Source organism: Urocitellus parryii, chromosome 5 (genome assembly GCF_045843805.1).
Source record: "Urocitellus parryii isolate mUroPar1 chromosome 5, mUroPar1.hap1, whole genome shotgun sequence".
Taxonomy (NCBI): domain Eukaryota; kingdom Metazoa; phylum Chordata; class Mammalia; order Rodentia; family Sciuridae; genus Urocitellus; species Urocitellus parryii.
Window position 1 is genome coordinate 65098448 of NC_135535.1, and position 9649 is coordinate 65108096.

The window sequence follows — 9649 nt, forward strand, 5'->3', positions numbered from 1 at the left end:
GTTCACTACCCGTTACGCATGCGCCTTTCCTGAATGCTGATTGGTAGCCGCAGCCTGCTTGGCTCCCGCACGTGTGTGTCTGAGGAAGGTCTCAAAAGGCAAGAGCGGAAGGAGGAGCCAGGATTGGATAAGCAGTCTTCTCTGGTGTAGTGACGCCGGAAACCGTCTCTCCCCGAGGGAGCAAGGGCTGCTGCTTCTGGAGGGGTTTGCGATCCAGAGGTCGCCGTCTCCTTGAAGGCCCTGGTGCCCTCTGCAATTCCCTAGAGCCTTAGGGGTTCCCCGCGCTGCCCTTGACCTCCGCTCGGGGCGACGGGGGCCTTGATCGTTAGGTGTCAGAAGTCAGTTTGGCATTGCCGGGGAACTCGGCGCCTCCTGGGTGTGAGAGGACCCGCGGCGCCCTCTCCTGGTGGCGGCCTAATAGGCCATAACTGTCCACTTGCAGTCATTCGGGACACTTGGTGATTTTTTGTTTGTTTGTTTTTTTGAGAACAAATTTTTTATTCAATGATAGTCCATCTTTAGATGTTTCTTTTTCATGTACACTTTATTTGTTTTATTAGTAAAGCCCTAAAAAGGGAGACCAGTTAATCTCCCTTTTTATTTTTATTTCCAGAACTAGGTTCGTGGAAAATTGTCATTCGTTATGTGTGTACAGCAGAAGTCCAAGCTCGATCTCAAATGTTACTTCTCTGAAAGGCTTTCTCTGACAACCCTCTTTGAAATAGTGCCCACAAAAAGGATACACACTCTCCTCCGTGTCACTCTTTAGTCTTTATTTATAGCACGTATTACTTATGTTGTTTATATATTTATTAACCTCGTTTCATCAGCTTTGTGAACCTGAACTGTGATTTATCCCTTGGCATGGCCCAAAAGAAAAAGTGGTCTACCAGGGCACAGTAACGCATTCCAATCCCAGCTACTTGGGAGGTCGAAGGGAGACCCATTTGTCCTGTTCGCTGCTGCACCTTCAACATTAAATGACATATTTGGTATATATAGTATATGCCAAGTACATATTTTAGAATAAATTAATACTTGAAAGGATTTCTAGAAGTGGCATTTAACTGACTCCCAGCATTAACAGTTCTCTTGGGTACATAGGAGTATTTAATCTCCATGAGGGGTGGTAAAGAGAGCATTCCACTTAAAACCGTGGAATCAAGTATGTCTGTAATTCTAGTGACTAATGACACTGAGTCAGGAGGATGGTAAGTTCAAATCCAGTTTCAGCAACTTAGCAAGATGCTGTCTCAAATTTAAACAAACAAAAAGACTGGCATGTTGCTCAGCACCAGCATCTCTGGGTTCAATCCCCAGTATCAAATAATTAATAAAACCATGGTATCTAAATTAATGTTAGTACTGCCATTTCCTTTAAAGTGTGTAACCTTATACATGTCACTTTAGCTCTGAGTTTATTTCCTCCACAGTAGTACCTATCTTAACAAGAGTTCTGTGAGTGAGAAAATGGTTTTGAGAGCTCCAGAATCTATATAGTGTTTTCTTGGTCACAGAGGTTTATGTCGGCACAGCTGTTCATGATTATACTACTCAGGCAGTATAAAAACATGGTCCTGGAGTGGGCCATACTCTACAAGTTGGGTGAAAGAGGTAAATGGGTTAGAAACTTGACTAAGGCATGAAGTGGAAACGGGGGACAAAATCAGAGGCAGTTTTGTGGAAGAAATGGGAAGGAACTATCCTAGGAAGTATCAAGTAGAGGGAAGACATTTCATGCAGTAAAAGAATATGGCAGGAGGGCTGGGATTGTGGCTCAGCAGGAGAGAGCTCGCCTAGCACAGGCAGGACCCAGGTTCAATCCTCAGCACCACATGAAAATGAAGGCATTGTGTTGTCTCCATCTATAACCTAAAAAATACTTAAAGAAAAAAAAAAGATATGGCAGGAGCACAGGAATTCATTCATTCCTTAAATATTTGGTGTTTAGTGCTTCTCCCTTCATGCTATCCCAAACTGACACACACACACACAAGCCTTGTTGATTCTTCCTTGAAGCTACCAGTCAGCTTCCTTCTATCTTCTCTTCCTTTGCCCTAGTCCAAGCTCTGAGCCTCTGGTCCAGATTACTGCACCAGCCTCCTGGCTGGTTTCATTGCTATTTGTTTTTTTGTTTTGTTTTGTTTAGAATATCTGTAAATTTTAGTCCTTTCTTTACCGTTACCTAGATCACTTTTGATTTAGAAGATCTGAAAGTTAGTAACTGCCACAAGAAAACACCAAGCAGTGACACATGTCAATTTTCTACAGAGTGCTGCTTCCCAGGGTGTCTTAATAAACCACTGAGGGTCTCTGCTCACTTTGTTGGAATCACTTGTGCAGATTTCATTGCCATTTGCTTTGTCCTGCTCTAACCAGTTCTCCATGCTGTATGTAGCCAGAGAGAACCCCCACCCACTCACACACAGAGACACTAGATATTGAACTCAGGGGTACTCTCCCACAGAGCTACATCCCCTTTTTATTTTATTTTTTTTAATTTGGAGTAAAGATCTAGCTAAATTGCCCTAGCTGGCCTTGAACTTGTGATATTCCTGCCTCAGCCTCCTGAGTAGGAAAGGGCTTTTAAAATTGCAAACCAGGAGCGGAGGCCCACACCTGTAATCCCAGCTACTTGAGAGGTTGAATTAGAGCAGGTTGGGACTTTATGACCTTCCCACAGTGCCTTAGATGGCCCTATCGGGCCAGTGAAAAAGCCAACTAGAACTTGGAGAATGATATTGACTGTAGGAAGTTAAATGAGGTGATACTTCCTATCTATGCTGCCATGCTGATATTACACAGCTACTGGAGAAGGTCAGTCCCATCCTCCTTTTGCTCTGTGCATCCTCTTCTGGACTTGGCTAATGCCTTTTTTCAGCATTTACTTAAAACTAGACTCAGCAAGACCAGTTCACCTTCACGTGGGAAGTAAGGCAATGGACATTTCCCACTGATATTTTCTGGTTCTGGTATATCGTGATTATACTTTGTTATAGGACATAGTAGAACAACCTTGCACTCATCTATGCAGAAGGTAATGGTCTGTCTACCCTAATGATACTGCTGGGTATCTGTGACAAGTTTTTGCTTCCTCACTTGTTGAAGTTTGAACATTAGAGAAGCATGCCGAGGCAAGCATATAAAGCAGGGTTTATTTTAAAAAGGGTAACATAGAGTTCCTAGATTTCTCCCAGGAGGGAGAAGGGGGCCATAGCTGGTATCCTGGTATCCCAAGAAGTGAGGTGATCTGCCCTTTTTATATGTCCGAGGCTTTCTTTGTTCTCCTGCCCTTTTCCCCTTATCTTTATCCCTCTTGCAGAATGGAACTACCCTTTGACCCATTTATCCCACTCCTTGGCACATACCCAAAGGACTTAAAATAAGCATCCTATAGTGACATGGGCATATCAATGTGTATAACAGCTCAATTCACAATAGCTAAGCTATGGAACCAACCTAGTTACCCTTCAACAGATGAATGGATAAAGAAAATGTAGTACATATACACAATGGAATATGACTCAGCCATAAAGAAGAATGAAATAATGGCATTTGCTTGAAATGGAGACTATCACATTAAGTGAAGTAAGCCAATCCTTAAAAAACAAAGGCTGAATGTTCTCTCTGATATGTGGATGCTGACTCACAATGGGGAGGGAAAGAAGGAGTGGAGGTTCATGGGATTAGGGGGAGTGGGGATGGGAATCGGAAAGACAGTAGAATGAATTGGACATAATCCTATGTTCCTATATGAATACATGACCAGTCTAACTCTACATCATGTACCACCACAAAAATGGGAAGTTATACTCCATGTATGTGTGGTATGTCAAAATACATTCTACTGTCATGTATAACTAAAAAGAACAAATAAAAAGTCTGCAAAAATAGGATGAAAATATCACACGGTGCTGCAGTTGGCTTCCTGGTCTGGCATGCCATTTTGCCGTTAGTTTTACAAATCACTCATCATGCTGGCCTGCTAGCATGTGAGGTAGGTTCCTTCATACTACCTCCAGCTGCTGTCACCCTACTGTTTAACAGAGATAATACCCCCAGGATTGTCTTATTTATTGGATAGTACACTTTTATAAGTCCCTAGTAGACATTTTTTTCCTATCTTTCTTTTTTTAAATTATTCCACTGGAACCTGTGCTATTATCAAACCCAAGTTGATAACTTTGTCTGTTCCTAGCCCTTCTATAGAAGACATGCTAAGTCACTTCTTTACCTTAAGCAGGTAAGTTTATTGTTATTATCATTTGAAAACCTGTCTCTTTTCATGCTTGTGTCTCTGATTGCTGTGGACTATGCTTACAAGTCAGACAAATGGCCTTGCTCCATGTTGCCTATACAAAGCTAAAACCTCTCACAGCCTCAGGGCACAGTTGTGGAAGGGGCAGGACACATAAGATTGTAAAAGTGAGGAGTGGGATGTATAGGTACCCTTTGACATTATTACCAGTTTTGACCCAAATGGAGTCCTTTTTCCTCTTGGAGTCATAGGGCCAACAAACAAAAACCAAGAACTAGCCAGGCACAACAGCTCCAGAGGCTGAGGCAGGAGATGGAGAGTTCAAAGCCAGCCTCAGCAAAAGTGAGGCACTAAGCAACTCAGTGAGACCCTGCCTCTAAATAAAATACAAAATAGGGTTGTGGCTCCGTGGTTGAGTGCCCCTGAGTTCAATCCCCGGTACCCAAACAAACATTGAAGGAAAGTTTTATTCTGAACCAAATAATAGGAGAAGCTAGAATGTCATAGTTATAGGTTTTCTATGGAAGCCAAGAATGCTGTAAATATAAGTTAAACAAAATGAAGGGGAGGGATAGGTTGAGGAAGGGAGGAATATTCGTATCATTTTTAGGGATGGGTGGAGATTTTTTAATAAACTGGACAAAGCCTTTTTTTACTTCTTCGTCTCTTCTGATCAATTCATGGTGATTGAGAGAGCAGAAGATGAACCTAAAAGTGAAGGATTGGCCTGCATGGCTTTTATTCCAGCTAAAGCAGGGCTGCTCCATTTTTTTTCTGTGCTATTCCTGGGGGCTGAGTAGGTAGTTGGCCAACTTCCTTATTTCTAGAGGCAAAAAGCAGGGTTAGCACACTTGTGCAAGTTTCTCTTATATAAAAAGTATGGCTAGAGCCCATGTGGCAGTGCATGCCCGTGATCCCAGCAACTTAGGAGGTTGAGTCAGGAACACCACAAGTTCAAGGCCTGCCTGTGCAACTTACCTAGACCCTGTTTCAAAAAAAGCACTTAGGATGTAGCTCAATAGTAGAGTTCCTCTGGGCTCAATCCCTACTACTGAAAAAAATATATATGAGTAAGCACTATGCATATGTTCCTTATACAGGAAAAGAATATGGTTGTTAGTCTGGGGACAAACAAATGTGGCTCTTTTTCCCTTGGTAACAACATGACTGCAGTCATCTTGAGCCATAGCCTCATGATTGCCCTTGAGTAAACCCAGCTGGTTTTTCCTGCATAGTTTCCAATAAATAGATAAGACCATTATAGTCATGCCTGGGGCTTCAAAATCAGATCTTGGCTCCAGGGATGCACCTGTTTGATACTATCTTCAAGTCAGAATGAAGTCACTTTTGTCCTAACTCATGAGTACATCCCTCTTTTGACCCAATTCAGGAATTCAGCTGGTCTTGCTGCTTCCCATGACCACATTGTCAATAAGTCCCCAGTAAATTGCAGTCTATGTAATCTTAGATCTGTCTGCCTTTTGGGCAGACACCTTGGGGCAAATACTCACAGACTAGGACTGAGTTGTTCCAGAACACCTAGCATAGACTACATTATGAAATGATTGAGAAGGCTGGGGTTGTAGCTCAGCCTTAGAGGTCATGTATAGCATTCAAAAGGCCTTGGGTTCAATCCTTAACACCAAACAAAACAAAACAAAAGAAAATAAAGAAGAGAGAGAGAGAGAGAGAGAGAGAGAGAGAGAGAGAGAGAGAGAGAGAGAGGAGAGAGAGAGAGAGAACAAAAAGGTTGAGAGATGATGTTTGTGAGGCAGGATGCTTGAGGGTCATATGTATGCAGATTAAGGATTTTTGGATTTGATTTTAGGTATTAGGAAATCATAATGCATTTTGCTCAAGGGAATGATAAGATAAAAGTGATGTTTTACACAGTTAGTCTAAAGTGAGGTTCAGGATGGGTTAGAGTGGGAAGAAAGTGGAGATTAAGGATACCAGATTAAGGGGCTGGGGATATAGCTCAGTTGGTAGAGTGATTGCCTCACATGCACAAGGCCCTGGGTTCAATCCCCAGCACCACCAAAAAAAAAAAAAAAAAAAAAAAAAGATACCAGATTAAGGGTACCATTATAAGGATCTGGACCAAAAAGTGATAAGGAGCTGGGCATGATGGCACACACCGGTAATCCCAGTGACTCAGGAGGCTGAGGCAGAAGAAGGATTGCAAGTTTGAGGCCAGGCTCAGACACTTAGCAAGACCTTCAGCAATTTAGTGAGACCCTATCTCAAAATTAAAATTAAAAAGGGCTGGGGATAGTTTAGTGGTAAAGTGCCACTGGGTTCAATCCCCATTACCAACAACAACAATGACAACAACAAAAAAGTGATAAGGGGTCACCAGACTGCCTCAGAAAATAGGAACTAGCTGGGCTATAGCAGGAGGCTGAGACAGGAGGATCCCAAGTTTGAGGCAAGCCTGGGCAACCTAGTGAGTCATTGTCACAAACTAAAAAATAAAAAGGGCTAGGGATATGACTTATTGGTAGGGTGCCTCTGGGTTCAATCTGAAGAGAGAGAGAGAGAGAGAGAGAGAGAGAGAGAGAGAGAGAGAGGGAAGAGAAGAGAGAGATCGGAGCCTCTCCAGACCCATGTGCTATTTAGCTAGTCATCTGATACTGATATTCACTGTGGTGCATGGGCCATTATTCTACTAGCACCGTATATTGAGCTACCCCTGACTTCAGTTCCTACAGGAGAAAGGAAGCTGCTGCTTGAAGTATTCCCAAGCTAGGTGCCTTTGCAATCAGCAAGATTCCTGAGTGTTTTACCTAGCTCAATTAATATTAGAAAGACCTCAAGTGTTGTGATTGTTATTTTAGTGATTTTTTTTTTTGCAGTCAGATTTGTGCTTCATGATCATTGAACAAGATCTCCCCTAATCATTTCTTCTGAAATAGTCCTTATCTTGCACTTCTAGTTCTTGCTGCTTCTTGTTCTTTTTATTGGAGTGGGTGGGTGGATACTGGGAGCCTTACACAGGGTAAGCAAGCACTCTACCACTGAGCTACATTCCCAGCCCTCTTTAAAATAGGTTATTAAGTCTGGACTAGTCTGGCCTTGAACTTGCAATTCTCCTGCCTCAGTCTTCTGAGTAGCTGGGATTACAGGCGTGCACCACTATGCCCGGTCCTCATTTTGCTTTTTAAATTTATTTTATTTTTTTAATTTTATTTAGTATTAGGATTGAATCCAGGGGTGCTTTATCACTGCTGTATCCCCAGTTCCTTCCTTCCTTCCTTCCTTCCTTCTTTCCTTCCTTCCTTCCTTCCTTCCTTCCTTCCTTCCTTCCTTCCTTCCTAACTCCTTCTCTCCCACCTCCCACTCTTTCACTTTTCTCCTTTTTTCGGGATTGAGCCCAGGAACAATCTACCAATGAACTACATCTACAACCCCTCCCCCCTTTTAAATATTAAGACAGTCTCAATAAGTTGCCAAGGCTGGCCTCTATTTTGAGATCCTCCTGCCTCCACTTCTTGATTAGCTGGAATTACAGGTGTGCACCACTTACCTGGCTTTAAATTTGTTTTTTAAATGGAATTTATCATTTCCTAACACGTACTTATTGACTTATTTATTATCTATCTCCTCCAAATAATGTAAGTTCTCTGAGAGCAGAAATGTTATATGTCTTGGGCTGGGGATGTGGCTCAAGCGGTAGCGCGCTCGTCTGGCGTGCGTGCGGCCCGGGTTCGATCCTCAGCACCACATACCAACAAAGATGTTGTGTCCGCCGAGAACTAGAAAATGAATATTAAAAATTCTCTCTCTCTCCTCTCTCACTCTCTTAAAAAAAAAAAAGATGGGTAGCTTTAAAAAAAAAAAGAAAAAAAAGAAATGTTATATGTCTTGATTTTTACTATATATGAGAGCCTGGAACAATACCTGGCACATAGTAGATCCTCGATAAATTTGCTACTCAGAAGGCTAAGGCAGGAAGCAAGTAGCCCCTCTGCCAGATGCTATGGGAAATGTCAGAACATTGGGGTCAGGGGAGCTCTTTGACAGAAGGAACATCTAAAGTAAGACCACAAGTCTGAGGAGGAGTGAGCCAGGTGAAGAATGACCAAAGCAAGATCATTCTGGCATAGGTACAACCTATAAAAAGACAAGGAGTCAGAAGAGGACACTGTTGCATTTGGAGACCTAAAAACATCCCCATGGTTCTGTTATCATGCTCACTTACCATGAAGAAATGAAATAGGATTTGAAGCTTGCCCTCTTTCCCAGCTGGATTGACCTGCAGTTCAGGTCAATTTTACATTAAGTGGTTGTTCTTAGCCAGGTATGGTGGACATGCCTGTAATCCCAGCAGCTCAGGAGCTGAGGCAGGAGGATGGAGAGTTCAAAGTCAGCCTCAGCAACATACTGAGGCCCTCAGCATCTCACAAGATCCTGTCTCTAATATAAAAGAAAATAGGGCTGGGAGGCTGGTGTTGTAGTTCAGAGGTAGAGTTCTTGCCTCGCACGCATGAGGCCCTGAGTTTGATCCTCAGCACCACTTAAAAATAAGAAAATAAAAATAAAGATATTGTGTCCATCTACAACTAAAAAAAATATTTTAAAAAATAGGGCTAGGAGGTTGGGGATATGGCTCAAGTGGTATTGCGCTCGCCTGGCATGCGTGGGGCGCTGGGTTCGATCCTCAATACCACATAAAAATAAAAAAAATAAAGATATTGTGTCCACCTAAAACTAAAAAAAATAAATATTTTTTAAAAAATAGGGCTAGGAATGTGCTCCGTGGTTAAGCAACACTGGGTTCAATTCCTGGTGCGTGTGCCCGGGGAGAGGTTGTCTTGCCGCTGTTCCATCCTGTTGAAGCTAGCATCAGACAGGCAGTCAGTCTAGAGAGGTAAATCAAGTCAGGTTGGATCAAGGAGGCCAATTCTGATGAGTCTGGGAAGTCGGAGACTGTCTCCTGAGGGATTGAAATGTTAATTCCTTCAGAGCCCTTCCTCCATCCTTATCAAGAACCTGCCCCTGCTCCAACCTGTTGCCAAGGTAACCCAGGAGTTGCCCTCCCTACAGGGAGCTATGAGGTGGTTAATGTGTCCTTGGCTGCTCCATCCTGCCTTTCCCCCTTCAGCCCACCTGTTTCTCACCTTAGGGTCTTTCCACCGAGCATTCCTAGGCCTAGTCAAGTACACAGGAGGGAGAAAGATAAGGGGGGAAAGGCAGGAGAATAAAGGAAGCCTAGGACATATAAAAAGGGCAGAACACCTCACTTCTTGGGATACCAGGATACCAGCTATGGTCCCCTTCTTCCTCCCAGGAGAAATCTATGGAAGTCTATGTCACCCTTTTTAAAAATAAACCTTGCTTTATATGCTTGCCTCGGCGTGCTTCGCTAATGTTCAAACTTCAGCATGTGGG